Raw genomic sequence first — 18892 nt, 5'->3', positions numbered from 1 at the left:
CCCAAAACTGTGCACAGGATGCAAGGTGAAGCCCCCCCAGGGCATTTACTCAACTTTAGTGATACGGTCAGCATATAGAGAGTTTAAAAACCAGAAGGTAATCATAATTTAAAGGTGTGTTTACTTGCAGTCTAAAATAGCACAGTCCCCCATATGTGACAAACATGAACAAATCTACTTTTTAGAAGTTCAAGAAATAATGGGAGCTATTAAAAAGCTCTAAACCATAAGTATGAAATAGAGAAAGAAAAATTACAAAGGAGATGAGGAATTATTTATAAAATTCTTGAATCCTCAATATTATCATGTTGAAGTTATGTCAAATAGATCTAGACAATGCAAGAATGGATTCCCTCATGGTTGTTGTGTGTGTAGGACTCAGCTGTCACACCAAAAGAAATTATATAGTGGCTTTAAAAATGTATCTTCTTCTCATTAAAGGTAAGCTTTGAAAATCACAAATATATATATTTACTACTTTCACTACACATTAAATCTTAATATCTTTATTTTTATGAAGGCCAGACTACATTATATATTGTTCAACATACTAGCATACAACATTTAACATAGTAGCATACTTAAAAAGTTGATTCTTTAATAGTGCTATCTGAAAAATATTTATAGGAAACCAGAATTTTGAGTACCTAACTTCTCTATAAACCTGGGTTTTCTAAACAAGAAGGAAATATGATATAAAGTGTTTAAATATTTAAATTGTAAATTTTCAATTTTCATGTTTTTCTAACACTTACAGTGTTTGAATGCAGCACTCAGAAGACCACAGACAAATAGACTTCTGTGAAATAACTCTATTAATATATAGAGTAGCCAAGAGAAATTACTTGAACAAAACAAAAAAGGTCAATGATAATTCCGCTTTCATTTTCACCCTTATGTTAAATTCAAGGATATTTTGTAAAATTAATTGAATTACTAAAGAAAAAGCTTTGATTAATTGCATGTCACAGCAGTTACTTTGTTTCTTGGTTTCTCTGTTAGGAAGGTAGAAATGAGTACCTGGATCATCACAGAAATTTCTTTATTTGAAAGAAGGGAGGCAAGTACCATATGTACCATATTTTTTAAAACATCCAAAAACAAACACTAAAATTGTCTTCTCTAATTACATACTTTCAAACACATTTGGTCTGAGAAGTAGCTAGTACACAGTCTGGTTATAAATATATATATGTATATGTGTCTGTCATTTATGTAAACATAAATATATTCAAAAATTTACAAATACATATGCAAACATATATATCTAAATAAAATAGGTTATGATATAATTACTTTATATATATATACAGTTACAAACCTATGTACAGTGGGGGTATAGTTATAAATGCTTTGGCTTTGCATCTCTGTTGGCATCTCTGTGGCTTTGCATAACCTGTTGCTTGTGATTTCTGCAACTCCTTATTGAACACCTCTCTCTCACATGCATTCCAAAAGCAGCCTTCAGGACCAAACTCAAGTGGAGCTGCAGAAGCCTTGTGTCCCCCCAGCCCCTCAGTTTGCCTGGTAACACCTGCAGGCTGTGCATCCTCAATGAGCTGGCACCCACTTTAGACCATGCAATTGCTTCATTTTGGAACAATCTGCAAACGCTGTTTTTTCTGCTTGTAGTTACATTAGAAGCCAACAGTTCAGCTTTCTCTTGTTTTCTGTCTTTATTGAGGCTCTTGGCAAAAGAATGATATTCCTGGTGTTGAAATTCCAGAACTAATATTTAACACACTCAAGGCAGAAACATTTTTTTCACATAAAGAGCAATTTATTTTACTATTTAAATTTGTTTAAATTGCTATTGATCTATTGTATACATAGTCAATGAGGACATACCTGGCTTCCCATTGCTAACAGGAGCAGTTATAATGACATCTCAATATATAATATCAAAGACCTAGAGCATTATCTCAAATAATTACATTAAAATTTGAACTTTTTCTACACAATTAACTATACATTATTTTAGTGAACAGCACAGTGTATAATAAATAGATTTTCTAATAATGTTATAGTATTGTGTATGTGCATTATATTTTAAAATAACACAGTAAGTGCTAAATGCGTACTAGATTAGTTATATATGTATATATATAAATAAATATATAAATTGATGTGTGAATTATTTTAAAGGGCTGATACATAGCAGTTTGAAAGTCTTCCTTAAAGAGATACTTCTGTAAAATTTTGAGTGACCGAATTGTTTGAGAGAGTTAAAGTCTGCCCACAAATACTTTGGAGCTAAGGAGTCCATAATTGTTAGCTAAGATATCTGCTGCAAATTGGTTAAGCATCCAGTGATTAAAAGCTCTTTGAGGTCTGCATGTAAGTGCTTAGTGTGAGTATTGCTCTTCTGAGTTACAGAGCCTTGGTGCATTTGTGATAACCCCTTACCAGGGAGATTTTCACTTTACTAAACCTGAAGTCAATTAATTGAAAACTTTCAAGGCCTGACATATAGTTTAGAAATATACCAGACCCCAACCTCATGTCTCACTGAAAACATTTACTTGTGACACATTATTATGATCTTCTGGCCATTCTATGATTATAGCAGCAATAAGGACTCTGTGCCTATTCCACCAGGGCATCAAGGAAGTAAATAATCAGGAGGCTTTTTCTTCATGTTTCTTCAATGTTACTTGTTAGAAGAAAACAATAAACTCTCTAGTAAACCAAGGAGAACTATTTAGAATAGATAACATATATAGTTTCTGAAACAAACTTGTCTATTACTGTGCAGCTAATGGCATAATATAAGCCTTAGCAGGAACTTGAACAGGACACAATAGCCACATGCAGTTTCTCTCTCCACACCATTAAGTGCTTAAAGGCTTTTGGTCTTGTAACAAAGACATGAAATTTTGAAGTTTATTTTTAAACTTGTTCATAGGAACACAGTGTTTCAATGTCTGGCCTTCTCAAATCAAGTGCTTCTCCAGGACTCCAGAAAGGAGGATTTGGGGGGCTGTACTGAGTAGAGAAATTTTTCTGTGCAGCAGTTCCAGACAAGAATAATGCTTTAAGGACTAGAAGTACTGTATCAGCACAAATAAAGAAAAGACTTCTCACATTCTGGATATCACAAGAAATCTAAAGTCAAATGTGGATTTACCAGGATGAGGAGCCTGCCCTTCAAACACTGGTAAACCAGGAAAGATAATAATAAAAAGTGTATGTTGTTTACATATTTACTTCTGCGAAGCAAGTAACACAAAGGCACAAAAAGCCTACAGTGTGATAATTATCAAAGTCCACATTACTCCTCTTTATCTTCACGCTTTCAAGTTCTCATTCCCAATCACTCTCAGGAGGTCTCTCACACTGAGATAAATCATCCTGGACCAGTTCTCTCATGTACACAGCCAAAGACATTTGGAAAATTGCTATTCCCCCTCACACCCACACCCACACGCAAATCCTATCTATCCCTTATTTGGTCTCAACTACAGGGAAATAAGAACTATCCTCTATTAGAGAAGAGCACAATTGCCCACCCCAGTCCTGTAGCTTTCCCCAATTTCTGAGGTTATCATAAGAGGGGAGCGGAGCAGAGGAGTGAGGGAACCAGCACAGCGACGCCATAGCATGACCTCTCTCTAATCCCATAATGGATACATTTTCCTCTGGTCCAATTACAAATTGAATCCTTTCCAGTTGGTTTTTTCCTTATGAATTTAGTTCACAAACTCCCTTAGCGGGGATAAGTTCCATATCATTCCCTATCATGGCTGAAGTTTACCACCTTACCCTCTGCTGCCTGTGGCTCTCCTTTCAGTGCTAATATTACAGTTGCTGGAATAATACTGTCTTGCACAACTATATCCAACTTTAGATTTAGCTCTCCCTGTGCTTTCAGACTGACAGCCCATTCATTTTACCCTTTAAAATTTCTGGGTTTTCATCATAAAATTAATGTAGAGTGCAACATCTTCAGCATTTTTGTAATTCAATTTTACAGTCAGACTTCTCTGACTACAGCAGCTGAAAACAATCAAGTGTATGAGAACAAAGCATTTTTTAGAGAAAACACTTTTGTGTCTAACATGTCTGCAATATTGATTTTGTCCACAGAATAAAGCATTGTTTTCTCCAATCGTTGCATTTGTAGAATTTTTGGACCCCTCATTTGGATGAATCATTAGTATAAACTGAACACCTCATTTTTCTTAGATGATTTATTGAGCACCAGTTATTGCTCAGTAAGTACTTAAAAGCATGGAAACTAATATACTTGCTTCAATCAGTGTCAGAATTTTAACTGACCATTATCACACAGAGATTTCAAGTATAAAATATAACACCTTGTCTGATTTCAACCAGTCCTTGATACTTCCTTCTGCAGCCCTCCTAGGCTCTTCAAGTCAGTTCTTTACTGGTAGAGTCAGTCCCTTGGATCTTCCTGCTTTCTTTCAAAAGAACTTCAAGAAAACAGAAAAATCACTGTTGTCTGAATTCAGATTATTCCAGAAATCCTGGGGACTTTTTCCAGCAGTGTTCCTGTGTTCTATCACAAAACATGCCAATCTTCCAGGGTTGCTTCTTTGAAAAAATGCCAACTATTAAAAAATCAAAATAAGAAGAAAATAATTTAAAAAAAAGAATTACACCTGAATTCAGTGTGACCCAACTGCTTACAGGTGCACATGGAAAACTCTCCATCTTCTGTAAGCTTTGTGAGGATGACTGCACACTTTTGAGTGCTGCACAGCTGTTCCCTATAGGAAACTTTAAATGGGACCTCAAAGTCACTGTAACAATTTTTTCCATTTCTAGTTGCCCACAGTATAGGAAGAATGAGAAATCACTTGTAATGCAAGGTGTTCTTTCAGAACCTGGCAAGGCTGACGGAGGCCATAGGCTCATTGAGGATGCAAAGCCTGCAGATGTTACCAGGCAAACTGAGGGGCTGGGGGGACACAAGGGTTCTGCAGCTCCACTTGAGATTTGGTCTTCACTGAAGGTCTTCACTAACCCCAGCCTCTTTTGCCCTGGCCAAACACTGTTCAGGAAACACACAGCTGCACCTCAAAGTTTGAGAAGGTCTGCTTCCTAACATTCTTGACTGCAGCTATTACATGTAACACTAAATGTGTTATTTCATAAGTTTAGAACTCTAGTATAATCAGAAAACCATGTGGGGATATTTAAAATGAATACTTTATATATTCTGCATTGTGATAATGCAAAAATATTTCAATCCTGTTTAAACTCTGTTCCAACATACAATGTAGGAACTACATAGAGTGGACCTTTCCTAATGGAAAACCTTTTTCTTCAACAGATGTATGGCTTTCGTTTCCACATGGTCCTGGGAAATCTGTTAAGTACATAAGACAAGTATTTTCTAAACTCTGATACTAAGTACCATTTATAGCTGTCTGTCTCTGGAGTAGGGGTCACTAATGGCATTCTCCAGTCCTCTACATTACCAGAGCAGAGTCAGATGTGGTGGGGTCTAGGCAATAGGATCCAAAAGAGGCTAGTTACAACTCTGTAACTCTGTGCCAGATGTAAATATAAATCTCTATAATTATAAGTGTTTGAAATACAGACGGATCAAATGGCTTTATGGTAATTTAAAGCTTAGAAATTGAAGCTGTTTAGAAATTTGCGTATTATCTATGGCTTTGTGCCTTCGTTTCTTTTAGAAAAGTCAAAGGAACAAAGAATTAATTTCCTGGTGGAAAAGTAGCTATTATGAAGACTTTAGAATGAAGAAATTTTTCCATTATTTTGCATAATGAGGAAAATACGCCATCTACAATATTTCTGTAAAAATATTTTTTTCAAATGTTTAAATAACATAGTAATAGAAACACTATAAATAGAAATAGAAATAGAAGTAGAAATGTAAATATAAATGTAAATATAAATGTAAATGTAAATATAAATATAAATATAAATATAAATATAAATATAAATATAAATATAAATATAAATATAAATATAAATATTACCTCTAAATATAAATATACCTATAAATATATATAAAAAACAACTATATCCCTTCTCTCCTGAAGGGATACATCAAGTTTGGATTGTATTAGAGGAGGTAGTTATGATTTCAGGTTAATTCAATTACAGAGGAAAATTTATACAGTGAACCATGGGTTTGTGTACAAATTTGAATTATGAATGTATAAATGTACAACTGTGTGCATATATCTGCCATAATATTAGCAGTTATATACTACCTGAATTCTGAAGACAAAGGGCCTCCACTTCCCAGAATGACCTCAGTTTAGAGATATAACTCAGCTGAGGTCATTATATGAGTAAAATTAATGTATTGGCTAGTCAGGATCCAAAATAAAAACAACAACAACAACAGCAACAAGATGATAACAATAATAATAACAATAGTAATATCTGTAATTATTCTGTGATAATATGCTCTGGTTTAGGTAATAACTTTTCTATTTCTTTCAAGAGTGTATTCATGGGTGGTTTTTTTACATTAATAAACACCAAGCAAGTTGGGGATCAAATAATAATCACAGGGTCATGAGAAGATAGGTGTTTCTTACAAATCAGTAAATTATACTGGTTTTAAATAACATCATAGATACTATGATTTGCAGCTCACCTACATAGTTCTGTAACAGCTCAGTGCAGACAGAGATAATGAAAAATCTACCTCCAGCTTTTGTTCTAAGGAACATTTTCCAAGACCTTCCCCATGTAACATGACCAACAAAAATAGGGCATCCAAAGATAAGAGCATTAAGTAAGGTACACAAAAGGTGGTGGCTCTCATTCAGCCCTGGACATTGCTGGAGTTTTTTTCCAGTCTTTCTCACATCTCAGCATTGAAATTTCCGGAGTCATCACACAGCTCAAGTCTATTTCACACAGTTTTAACTTCACTGTACATCTACAGGTAGTTTAAGCCACAAGCATTAATTAGTTACATTATGATAAAGTTTTTTATATGTATTTATGAGTCTGGAAGCAGTTGGGGTGTTGGCTGGACAGGCGTATAGAGGACATCCAGCCTGTCCAACAGTCATGAGTGGTGATCAGCTCTTCCCTTCCTTCCTCCCTGTATATCCACTCCTGATTTTAAAATATGTGGCAGCAACAAGCAAGCACTGTTAATCTCCCAGGTCTTAACTGGTCATCTGCAAGTCAGTGCAGCACTGCAAGCTTGCCCTGCCTGCGGCAGTCCTGCTGGAGGACCTGGGTCAGCTGCTGGCCTCCATGTCCATGGCCTTTGTAGCCAGGAGTTGGGAGCAAGCTCAACCACTGCCATCATACATTTGCCATCTGCATATTATTGTAACCCAGCTCCTGTCACTTGTATCCAACACTGTAGAGTTAGACACGAAATAAATTGTGTTTGAGTTTCACTCAGAGAAACAGACATGTTGGGAATGTTTGGACCAGCCAATAATTCATGTGGACAAAGTCATTTGATGCTTGTGTCAATAAACATGCCAATAACTCAATTAAATTTAGTATTGTTTGTGAGGCAATTTCATCAGGAGAACATCAGTGTACTCTTGAGGATTGACATCACAACTGAAAATAATTGTGAAAAGGTTCATCTATTAGCTCATTGAGTCCTGCAACAGCAGGTGATTTTCATAGCTGTTTCCATGACAGGAAAAAGTAAATATTGTTTTTCCAGGGCCTAGTTTTACCCCTTTAGTATTTTACTTTCATGTAATGAAATCTGAATCAAATTTCTCTAATAAACTTAATGACTCTTCACTGCCTTTCCTAATCGGAAACACTTTTGTCTTCAAATAATTATTTAAAACATTTTGTATAAGTCACATTATACATCGATATGGTTTAGTATGGAAATGCTCACATGGAACATCATGAAAATAAGCCATTAAAAATGCTTGTTTATATTTCACACTTATAATCCCCCCTTAAATAAAGCACCATAAAAAATACATGATTCGTACAAGGATTCTTTATTTTTTATCTCAGTTGTTTTCTATTTCTTTCCATATATTCAGCAGTTTATCTGGTACCCTATGCTTGGTCTTCTATTTTGGTTTATTTATCAGTCATTTAACTATATGCCTTTAAACAAACTTAAAATAGCATAGAAAATTCACAGTTTTTCAGGCAAACAAACATTTCTTATGACTGAAGTAAAGAAGTCTATCCAAAGATTTACTTTTTTTCCCCAGTTCTGCTAGTTGATCTGGCAGCTGGTATTACATTTCTCTCCAAACTTTGCATTACTTGTCTTTATAAATCATGACATCTATAAAACTAATATCTGTCTTCATTAGAATATCCAAAATGGTACTATTTCAGATAACATTATATCCTAGGAGAAAAAAAAAGATAAAATAAACCACAACAAAAATATTTAAGCAATCTGAAAACTTAAATTAGTTATCATCTAACAACTAGACAGCTGGATTAATACTGCATAGTCTTCTGCACAGCCATACCTTACTTTTTACGAAGAGTCTTAAATGATTTTTTCAGGATAAAATTAAAATTAGTCATGTCATTGAAACTTTGTCTTCAACCTTTGCTAAATTGTTGTTGATTTTTGAATCAACAACATTTGTGTCATTGTGTTATGGCTTTTTATACAATTCCAGTTCTCTGGTTCTTGAGATCACATTACTCTTCCTCTAGTATTCACTTCTCTATGCTCATTGATTTTGTGCTGTCAGCACTTTCAATCCTTGGTGAAAGCATTCTCAAGACAACTGTATCATCTGCAGCATGACCAAGTTTGAGACTACAGCTTGGAACAAAACTTCTGAGTCCAGAAAGTTTTCCAGAGAAATTTATTAAGTTTAATTTTTTCAGATGATTTGAAATTTTTATGACAGCTGGACTGCTTGTAGGAGAATTGTCTAAGATATGAAGAATGTTCAGTCAGTACAAAAGGATTAAAGAGATTATAAATTTCTAGTTCTTTCTTTGATGAAAAAGTGTAGTATGATATGCTTTGTAGCTACTTTGTTTTCTTCCATTTTACATAAGTACAATTTCCCATGCAAACCAATACCTTCCAAAATGTGTTTACATTAATTAATATTTATTGTATGTATTCTTTCTAAACACAGAAATTGATATAGAGGATCCAGTATAAGGCCCTTTTAACAATGAAACCTGTCAGGGAGCCACCAAGCAAAGACAAGTTGTACCAGGATAAAAGTGTAGACTACTTTATTTTCCAGATTACCTAATAGTCTAATAGTCCAAGAATATAAAACAATACTCTATGTAACAGACAGTACAATCAAAATACCTCACAATTAAGAAAGGAACAGAACAAATATTAGGATGAAATACTTGTCTGAGTCCTTTCAGGAATTTAAAGGGAGTTTGTCTGCTAGCATTCTCCACAAATCAAAAATCATGGTGTAGTCAGTGATTTATCTGAAGATAAGTCCTGCAGGATGGGCCTGAGGGGATGGATGTTTCTGTGGGGAACCTCCCGAAGCTGCCTCTCCAAGTCATGTGTAACAGGTACCCAAGGGCTGGAACTTTTTCAGAGACAGGAGTCACCTGCATAAGGCAGAGACCTTCCCTTCCTGACATAAACATAGTAAGAGTAAATGAAGTAGGTTTTTTTCCTTTTTTCTTTTTTTTTCAGATTAAACTTCATAAACATCAGCAACTGTGTTGTCTGTCTGGGATGCCATGAATACTGGCAATTTCTACTTGGCTTCGCCTGTTTTAATTTCAGCGTGGTCTAAGACATCTGAATAACAATAAAATTTTTCTTACCTACAGGAAAAACTGAATCTATAAAGTGGGGAATGGGGCAATTTTTCATGCACTTTAGTCTCCAGAATGCCTTTGAGAAGACTCCGATGGCACCAAAGTAGGTCCTCTGCTTAGCTGCATGGCCCAGTAGTAATAAAGAAGAAACAGTGAAAGAAAGCAGGAGAGAATTCCAGTAAAATTAGAAACACTGAAATTTCTCTGGCCTGCAGGAAGTTGTTGGTGTGATGCATGAACATTAAGGATCACAGCGAGCATATCGCAGGCTGATTCACTGTGTTTTCCACTTGTCTTTCCTACTGCGAAGGCTGTAAATTTCAACTTCCACCGGGCCATTTGCAAAACATTTGTCACAGCATGCTCTGCACTTGATATCCATAGGAATTGTATATGCTGCATATAGCATCGTGACTCTATAATCACTTGGTATTTTGGATACTTTTCATTTCTCTTCTCAGCACTTATATTTGCCAGTTTGCTCCCCCGTGTTGTAATGACTTTTTTCACTCAATTTTTACCATTAGAACATGTATCCATTTACTTGTTCTGTTACAGCTCTCGCTGGCTGTGTCTATGGTTTGTCTGTAGATTAAATCCAGACTCCACTGAATAAGAACACTCCCCCTACATGATGCAGAGTGCTGATAAACTTACATTTGAGCCAGCAAAGCAAGTTTATAGTACTTCAAAAATGTTGATGAGATGCCTTTGTGCCAGTGAACTTTATGCTAAGTCAGGACTGTCTGACCATGCCAGATCTCCCACAGCTAGTGAACCCCCTACAGATAGGCTGTGAGCCTTCTCACAGCCCCTTCTTGCCTTGTTTCTGCCTACTTGCGCACAGTCATTGTCCTTGGAAGTAGCCTTGCATCTTTTATATGCAGGCACGGGGCCCTTTATTTCTCTTTGTCTTTGGTTTCTGTCTCTAGGTATGGCCCTCACTGCGGATCTGCCATGCATTGCTGATCTCTGCTGGCCCACTGCCTCAGACTTTGCCACTACCACATGGCTGAATGTTAGCTACAACACCGTGGTTATCATCACAGAGACAGGGACAGGATTTATGCCAGATCAACGCCATGTGTGCCTCATTTACACTAACCCAAATCCCACCATTATGTTGATCCCAATCCAGAATGAAGGTGGGTAGATCTAAAACAGCTGCTAGGACTCTAGAAGGAGACTCTTCTCAGGTCTGTTCTTGCCAGCGCGTGCAAAGGAGCAGTGTGTTGTGCTTTGGGTGTGCATTGTTTACTTGGCCATTCCACTGAGTCCTGCCCTGCTGTTCAACAGTTCACACTCATTTGACGTAGATTTGGCCTGAGCCAGCTGAACTTCTTCCACTGGTGAGAATATTGTTGGCCAGGGACTGGTCCAGAACTGCACTTGAGGCCATCCTTTTTTTCTGTGGAGAAGGGAAAATTTTAGCCATCCAAACCTCCTGTGTTCTGGGCCACGAGAGAGGCCCTGGCTGTGTTTTGTTTATTGGTATAGGACTAAACAATGAGCTGTGTTTGATTAAGCCAAAGATTCTGAAGAAGGACTAATATGGACTGAAGATAATAATGGCTGCATGGATGATGGGAAGACATTCTGCAAATATGAAAAGCTTGGCAACTGCAATGTACTCAGATGCAGAGGTTTGAGATTTCAAGCCTCCTGTGTGTTGCCCTCTTTGAGGAAACAAGGGAGCATCTGAGGACAAAGTCTGGATCATTTTTGAGGGCCTTTGAGGCCACTTTCTTTTTTCCTGTAATTTTCTAAGCATACAGCCTGCTCCTAGGCATTTTGCCAATAGAACGGTCTAGTGTTGCTGGCAATTCTGTCCCCACTCTTCTATCAGTGACAGGGAACTGTCCTTATGCTACCTAAAAGCTTCCAATCTCTGAAAAAGCTTTCCTACTCCAGGACATAGTGTCTGTCACATTTGGAGGCTTTGACTAATGTCTATATTTTTTTCACCCTGGGAAAATGAGAATCATAGCCCCACACCTGCTTCTTTCCACAAAAAGCCCTCACCGGTTTATTTTACTGGAGCTGTGTAGGAAGACATATTGCATTCAAACTGTACATACATACATACATACATGAAAAGCAAGAATGGGTTATTTTTCCTGCTCATCAGGAGTACCTGGAGAAGGGAAAAGAGATTGGACAGACGTCACTTCTGCCCATCATCATCATCATCACTTATGATTCTCCTTGCAGCTAATGTGTCAGGCAGTTATAGAGCTATACTTCAGCCTGAGATAGGCAGTAAGTATAGTCAGATGTTTCCTGGGATAATAGGCTTCTCCATGGACCACATATTTTCTCCACAGTGCTTTCTGTACTTTGGAGCATTTTGTACTATATAGGAAGGTTGCGTGCTGTTGAAAAAATATTTGCATACCCCTGCAGTCACATGGGTGATTACCATAATGAAGCAGGGAGGATTATCTGCCAGAGGTAACATCTGCATGTGATGATCCCCATGATTCACCATGGGTCTGGTGAAGCCTTTGTCCTCCATGTACTGCACCAAGTCGTGGAAGGGTCTGGAGAGAGCATGCAGCAGTTTCTAGCTCTTCCCACCTCTATTCTCACTGGGACACCAGCCAGGCACAGGATCACACTGACACAACCTATCATTACCAGGACTGATGCAGACAGAAAATATGTCAGCTGGGATCCTCAACAGCCTAGGGCAAAGGTTGATCATTTAGTTGGGGTATCTACAATGACCATTTCTATTTTCTGTTTGAACAGTTTGGGCATCTGCTGTCAAACTTGGCTGCCTGGGCACATGAGCCTGATCTTTGGCCAAGCGGATGTGTAATCTATGAAATTAAAAGTATGGGAGCTGTGGAGAGAGTACTCAAGCAAACATGGTTTGGCTCAGAGGAGGTGTACTGCTCTGCTTTTGTCCTGGGCCAAAGCCAAGTAACAGCTGTAGCTGTACTCAGCAATTCTTTCATACTAGCTCTGAACAGGACAAAAGACTGAAGACAACAGAGGTAGGCTATGAGACCTAGCACACTGTGTGGGAGATCTTGACTGGTACCTGGTTCTTACGGAAACATGTCACACACTCTGAATACTCAGTCAGCTACTTCATGAACACAGTTCCTCCAGTCCATGCCTAATACACTTTCCTAATACACAAGCCACTTAACTTCCATTAGCTTCCAGAGACCAAAACCCAGTAGGAAAAAAGGAGGTTGCAAGCAATGCCTACTAGGATCAAGTCTGCCTCTGTGGTCCTGGGAGCTAAATATACTCCAAATTTTGCACGTTTCCTGTTATATTTCTACAATCTGTTTTCCAAAATTGTTTGTTTTAAAATTTTTCTGCTGTTTCCCTTGACAAACCCTAAACTGTATTGTTATTTCTATAGTCACCATCCCAGAGCCTTTTCAGGGCTGGGATGGAGAAGACCATTCATTTGGGATTAAAAAGATGGTAGTGACAACTATACTGGTCAAATCTGCAGGACAAAGGGGACCATAGGGAAAAGCAAAAAAGAAAAAAAAAAAAAAAACGGAATATGAAATTGCATCATTTTGTCTCATTATTGACAGACAGCTGTTTCCATGTCATGAAACTGAGCTGCTATACCAGAGCATGTAGATGCGTGAACAAAAATCTTGCAATGATAAGGCTGAAGGGGTGTATAAAGAAGCAAACCTGATATACTATCTAGCATACTGCCTGTTGGGATGAGTTTCTGAAGGGATTTTTCCTCATAGCCATACCACAGAGCGCCTAGCTGGTTCATCTCAAAAGTCCAGCCAGAATGCATTGGTATGTACACAGGATGGGGGATCATCACATATCCAATGGAAAGTGCACTGAAAGGATCTAAGTCTGCAAGATCAGGACTGAGGAATGTGTTCAGCACCCAAAATTTCAACTGCCTTACCAGTTGCCTTGGATGATGACTAAGATGTTACCTCAGTCATGCAAGGAGAGGTGTAAGTGCAGCCTGGTTCAGTAAGACTCTCAAGTAAGATCATCCCAAGAAATGGTGGCCGTTTCTGAAAAAAAAAAAAAAAAAAAAAAAAAAAGCTGAGTTGCCCCAGAGAACTGCCCATGAACTTACTACATTGTAGTGAGATTCACATTCCACAGGTCATAAGATTCAACGTGTTGATGCACCACGTGTTGTGATTCTCAGACATAAAACCCTAATCTCTTATTGGTACAAAATCACTGTCATGTGAGCTCCCCAAATTATATGTACATTTCTGTGCCCTTAACTGGATCATCTGTGTTCCAAAACATGCTGTGGTACATGCAAACTACATGCTTTCAGAAAATGCAATAGCCTCTTGGAGTTAAATTCTATTATGTGACCCCACACATACCATGACAATTTTTTAAACAAGGGTAAAAATAGTTACACATTTTTGATTTTCAAAATCTATCTACAAGAATATAAACTCTACTCACACTTTTTGTTTCTGTGCTGCTTTTTCAGCCTTGTCTTCTTTGCTTTTCCCCTCATCTTTAATACAGTTAGGACAATGCTCTTCCAGTGCAAGTCACTCTTCATTGCTACTAGTTCTGGCTTCCAGAACATCTACTTTAGTCAAACTTACCCTGTCACAGAGCTTTGGCAGCTAACAAAATATTAACGGTGTTGGCAGTGATTAAAAGCAGAAGGGTTTTTTCACCCTTCAAGCTTCAAGATGTTCTTCCTACTCTCAACAGACAGCCTCAAACAGACTCTGCAAACCCAAAACTGCAGCCAAACCACAAATCTGACAAACTGCAATCAAACAAACCATTACTCAACAGATAAGCAAACAAATTAATTTACTTCCAGGGAACAAGGACCTATTCCTTCCACACTAGCAGTCACACAAGGAGCTTAGTCTTTCATACACTCTGCAATCTGACTTTGCTGAGAAAGAGGAAATGTGGGTTAAGAAAGCCCTGAAGATACATACATTTTCTTCTGCCCCATCCTGATGAGGACTGAATTACTCCCAGAAAGAGAAATAGCTTCAATAGATATCTTGTCTGCTCACGAATGTCCTGAACAGTAAAAAATTGAAAACTAGTAGCTTTTTGGTGAAAAACTTTTATAATTGGCATCTAGATATTTGCTTTCAACTTGTATCAGCTACAATGAACTACATGGGCCAAGTGTAGTTGCTGGTGTTTGTAAGTCCTGGCAAGGCACGAACAGTCCCTGAGCCATCCCATGTCCCTTCTAGTTGTAGGACAAAGACTCTCTCCCATGAAGCAGGTGATATGGGTTTAAATCAATTTAGGGAGAATATGAACCCGTAGCCAAGTCTCCTGATGGTAAGTGAATGTTATAATACAGGCTACATGGAAACAGGCAGCTACAACTGCACTCCTCCTTTGACCTTGATCCTCCACTCATTCCTTAAGCAAAGGGTCTCAATAGCAGGAATGTCCATATGAATCATCTATGTAGTGAAATGTCTCATTGTTGCAAAGCCAAAATGTCTAAATCTTAGCAGGGGATTTTGTGTAATATTTCCTGCTGGCTGGCCTAGGTTATTTATTTTCTGCATAGAGTGCTGGCACTCCTCTCTTTCCATATGCTCCATTGACAGTCTATATCTAATTAATGTCTTGTGATGTCCCAAGAGAAGGCAGGAGCCTAAAACCTGTGCACGGCAGTGCCAGGGAACATAAACCTTGCACCTCACGCTGCAGTGTGTCACAGATTATCAGGCACATGATAGCTGCATTAGTGGCATGTCCCACACAGGCTCATTTGCCCAACTCCTCAGCAGCTGGATTGCTTGTGGCAGCCAAACTGCAATGTGCAGGACAGATGTATCCTGATCACAAGGTAGCAGTGTTCTGTGAATTTGGCCCAAAAGCATGGAGTTTCCACTGAACTGAAATATATGTTGGCAATATCTTTGATAGCCAAGTTGCATTTTATACTTTTAAATATGAAAGTATACATGTATTATCCTAAAATAAATCTGATAAATTTACTGTTGTTAACTAAAAATTGAATCATCCAGATCATTCTGGAATCCAAGCTTTTTCATATCTCCTTCTGCTTTATCACTTTTTTGTTTTAGCTGATATCAGCCATCAGTAGGCACACAGCCATGGCCATGGTCAAACCTATTAATTAACAATTGAAGCAAAAGAGCCATCTCTTTCCGAAGTCAAAAAGGAAAAATCAGACTTTGGCATAGTTTCTGTGTCATCAAGGGTGTTGGATAAAACATTATCCATGGAACAGAAGAACAGAAACAATGATTTTTTTATTTCAATTTCATATTACAGCAATTCAGCATAATTTGTTTATATGGACATCGGCAACTGAAAGGTAAAAGTTTGCCTCCCAGTATTAAGAAAAGAATAATGGATGCTGACAACAGAACTTAATGTCATAAGATGTGGCATAGAGAAGATCAGTAGTTTGTTGGCTTTAACACATTTGGAGAACCTATAAATGTCTTTCTTATAAATGTAAATTCAAATTTTATTAAACAGACTCTTTTGTAGATTAAAGAAGATATATAAAACACCAAAAATATCACAAAATGTCTTGCATTTTGATATCTGGAACTAAGACAAGATTTCTTTTTATCAGTGTATTAATTAAAACACTAAAATTTCTCTGTAAATTATTCTCTGTAAGTTTAGGTATTTGAGTGAAATGGAACAGACATTCTGCAGACATTCTTGGGTCCATCAGAGGAATTACTGACATCTTTACACTCTCTTCTTGCCACAAAAACCTCAAAACTTTTATTTTATAAATTATTCTTTAGTTCAGAAACTGTATCTGTTACTTCTTTCTATACAATTCCTAGCTTTAAGTAAGTTTTATTTGTAGAAATAATTAATAAATAAATAGCAATTAAATTATTAATAGCTGAAGTGTTACACATCCAGTGATGGCTATTCAATATTTAGGACTCCTGAAAAACATTCCCTATTCAATCTGTCAAAAATGATTGCCTACTGTTGAAATAATAATTTTTTTTTTCTCTACAACATTCCTGTTGCTGCTTCCTGTATTTCTTTCCACATTTCTAAAAATAGACTTTTACTATGATTGCTTATTTTACACTCAAAGTGTTACACAGGCATAGTCCTCAGTTAAAGGGACTACAGTCTGGAAAGACAGGCAAAAAATCCAAGCATAAAGAAGACATCTAAACTAAAGTCATTTTACACTGAATATATACAGCCACATATTAAAATGCTGTGGGGGGACATAATTAAACTGAGACCAAGCAAAAATCTTGACTCTCCTTGGATCTTAATCATGCTTTGTGAATGAGCACATTGCCATGTACAACAATTCAGTGCTGGCAGCTGCAACAATGCAAACTGAAGGAAAATTACTTGCAGCACATATTACTGGATTAATGTCAATTCAGGAGATGAATGTTGGTATTCAGGAGATACCTCTCAGTAGAAAAGAAGTTATACAGACAGCTGAGATGATAAAATCTCAAAAAGGCAAGGTTGGAGAGCACTAAAGAGAAGTTGTTCTAACTTTCAGAAGTTGGCTGGTTTACCTTGCCAGTGAGATGTGCTGTACTGCTCATACCCTCACCATCAACATATTGCAGAAATACACTCTTCTGAGAAAGACTGGGGCCATGAAAAACTTCTGTGAAGGGAGACTGGAAAGTTTGGAGTTGTTTATAAAAGAGGTAGATAAGAGGAGATATGATAAAAACATGAAATGGAATTATTGTAATATAGTCAGTCTCATAATAAAAACCAAATACATCTCTGGAAAGAGTCAGCTTTTTGTCAGAACCTAAAACTCAGAGAGCTATCAGCTGAGAAAAAAGAAGAATTGGGGGTTGTCAACAAAGGTTTTGAGGTGGAAGCTTTGGCAAAAGGTCAGGTTTTCCACTGAAAACAGACAATTGCAGTATGTAAATGTTTCCTATCAAATTCAAATTTCTGCTAAACCTAAATTTGATAGAATATATTTGATCATCCCTGGTTTGGTTACATAAACTCCAAATAGGATGAAGCATGTATTTGACAAAACTACTCAAGTAAGGTTGGCAATTTCATACAAATTATGAAGCATTTCACGAGGACTCAGGAAATATTCTGCTGCCAGCATTTTGTTTGCCAAGATGCCTCCTTTTTTAGTCTGACTCATTCAAATTGCAGCTAATTCAGTTACCTTGACATGCAAGGAACCTCTTCAAGAACTCAGTGTTCTTTTAGCAATTATTGAGTGAAAATTTTCAATCAACTCTGATTTTACAAATTACTGAATGTTTTAACCAGACAAATTGCTGTTTGTTCTGTCTTTTGTCAAAAAATAGAGCTGCAAGAGGTCTCCTGTTTTGTTTTAAAGGAGAGAAAAAAGTTGCAATTTCTAAATTTCAGCATAGAAAATTAAGATATGCAGCCATTTCCATGGCTGTTTCTAGTTTAAAAGTTGTAAAAAATGCCTGCAGCAAAGTATGGTGCCCTTATTTTTATATACACAAATCAACTGATAATAAATTTGCCTTTAATGTGATTTGTAAAATTTGCAGTCAGCCAAAACAGCAATCTGTTCTTCTGCAAGATAAAGCACACCAGTTTTCACATGCTCTTTTTTTTTAATGTGAAAATGCATATTTAGATAATAAAATATGTACTTTGCACTACAGCCACTGCATAATCATTTTCACCAAGAAACAAATACTCCATCATTTTTGCAGAATCTTGGCTGGCTGGGGGTGTCTGCTACTAGTGTTTCCTCGCTTTCTTGGGCATTGTGAAAAAGTTCTTATAAATCAGCTCCGAGTCCAGATGTTTCCTTTCCCTGATGTGTTGACGTACTCGGCCAGATTCTCATCTCACATCTGCTGAGTGTAAATCTGGAATATTGCTACAGAAGTCAAAGAAGGAACTGAGTATAATTTTTGCACAGAAATTTTCCAAGAATACAGATGAAATTTTCTTATATCAACTCGAAGTTAAGATATTTTTTGAATGTCTTTACTACATATTACTGAGAAAACCAGGTCATATCAGACTTACTCCACCTTTTAGAGCAGTTTAGTATGTGATAGGGCAACATTTCAGTGGAAAACTGGGGACTACTCTATGTGGAATATGGGTGAGAAAGAAAAAAAAGGTGAAAATATCTGATCAATGTTATGAATGCCTCTCTTATTCTTCATTATTGCCATCTTCAAAATGAGTGCAGTTTTAC

Source organism: Molothrus ater, chromosome 1, assembly GCF_012460135.2.
Source record: "Molothrus ater isolate BHLD 08-10-18 breed brown headed cowbird chromosome 1, BPBGC_Mater_1.1, whole genome shotgun sequence".
Lineage (NCBI taxonomy): Eukaryota > Metazoa > Chordata > Aves > Passeriformes > Icteridae > Molothrus > Molothrus ater.
This window is presented reverse-complemented; position numbering follows the sequence as displayed.